Source organism: Propithecus coquereli, unplaced genomic scaffold (genome assembly GCF_000956105.1).
Source record: "Propithecus coquereli isolate 6110/MARCELLA unplaced genomic scaffold, Pcoq_1.0 Scaffold141, whole genome shotgun sequence".
In the NCBI taxonomy this organism is placed as follows: Eukaryota; Metazoa; Chordata; class Mammalia; order Primates; family Indriidae; genus Propithecus; species Propithecus coquereli.
In genome coordinates, this window is record NW_012138414.1 from 1,080,549 (window position 1) to 1,082,470 (window position 1,922).

Genomic DNA, 1,922 nt, shown 5'->3' on the forward strand with positions numbered 1-1,922 from the left:
TATACATAAACAAAATAAAAAGCTTTAAAGCTACTTATAAAACATGGAAAAAACCAAACACTAAGTTTGTAGAAGACATTAAAATATAATGAAAACAAGCAGTATATGGCATAACTATTGCTTAATTTCCCTATTTTCCAACAAACCTTTTTATCCCCGGTTATTATACTCCTCATAAACAGAATGAGCAGCAGCAGCAGCAGCAAACTTAAATAGCTGCTATGTGTCAGGTGCTGTGCGAATGCTCTACACAGATTATTCCATTTACTTCTCTCTACAACTAACCTATTTTAATCATCATAATCCAATTTCTGGATGAAAAAACTAAAACTCAGAAATATTAAGTAATTTTCCCTGAATGAGAGCTAGTAAAGCCAGGATATGAACTGAGGCTATCTTATTCCAGAGCCTACCATTGGAACCACTGCATGATATTAACTTTCTAACCACCTACACTCCCTTAACTCTTTGAGGTCATCCTTACTTTACCTAGAATGAGTAGTGATGATGATCAAGAAAATTCTTGACCAAGATTAAAATTCCTGTGTTACTATGGACCACTTAAGTTGTCCCACTCTGCTGAGAAAGTACTAGGAAAGAATAGTCCTATATATCCTTAATGTAATACACTCTACCTGTCCAGCAAGGTGGTTGGTTATAAAATTAATGTAAACACACACAGAATTTTTCTATATAAAAATAAAAACCAGTTAGAAGACACAGTGAAAGAAAAGACATTTACAGCAATAGCAAAAATATGAAAAATGTAACAATAACTTTAATAAGAAATGTGCTGGATTTATATGAAGAAAACTTTATACTCTAACGGACATTAAAAAAAAAACTCACTTGAATAAAAGGAAAGTCATACCTTATTCTTGGACTGAAAGAATCAAGTGTACAGATGCCATTCTCCCTAAATTAATTTATAATTCAATGCCATACCAATCACAATACCAATGGGATTTCTAGTTTATTTGGGGACATGAACACCCAAGAATAACTATTGGTAGTAATACTCTGAAAAAGAAAAGGAACAATGGCAGCTAGTCCTAAGATGATAAATGTATGCTAAAGCTGCTGTCGTCGTATGTACTGGTGCAGGAATAAATTCAAAAGAACGTAATTCTGAGCCCTACACTACAGTGTGATATAATAAAAAAAGGCATTTAAAATAAGCTGGAAAAGTGGATTACTCAATAAATGGTGTTGGGACAAATGGATAGCCAAATGAAAGAAAAGTTTTTAAAAAGCTTTAAATTGGATCAAGGATTTAATAATAAAGGAAATCATAAAACTAGTAGGCTACAAGGATGAAATTTTTTAAATCTCAGAGTTGGGAAAGCCTTTTTCAACCGTGACACACAGCCAGGAACCATGAAGGAAAAGATAAATTGGACCATATGAAAATTACAAATTTCTACATGAAAAGTAACACCCAATACAAAGAGGGGAGATAGATGACGTTGCAAAGGATTTGTTTTACTATGTAAAAAACTATAAATCAATGAGTAAAAAGTTATCAACTATACAATGAGCTGTTAGCAGTGGTTTTACTTTTTACCTTCCTAGGATGTTTGAATGTATTACTTTTATGAAAATAATGATAAAGTAGTTTAAAGATGCAATGCAAGTCTTTGGTACTATAACTATTTCATAAATTAGGTACATCACTATCTTTCAGTCTGTCTAATGTGAAGAAAAAGCACTACAGTATTTACCATTTCAGAATTGGAAGCATTATGCAGTTTCATAGCTTTCTCTTGAACATTCCCAATGACAGCATCTGCACATAGTGCCAGGGAAATAAGCATCACACCTTCAAGAAGGTATAAACAAAAATCTCCTTATTTAAACATATGAACAGTAGTCAAGTTTTATCAGAAATGTAATTGGGCTAAAAAACAAAATCAGATCTTTAA

The 1,922-nt window shown here is 32.3% G+C and overlaps 1 protein-coding gene across 1 annotated transcript in view; it reads right to left on the reverse strand.

Annotated features, from left to right (window-relative positions):
- SLC35B3 (solute carrier family 35 (adenosine 3'-phospho 5'-phosphosulfate transporter), member B3) overlaps window positions 1-1,922 on the reverse strand; it is a 51,187-nt gene that overhangs the window by 9,075 nt on the left and 40,190 nt on the right.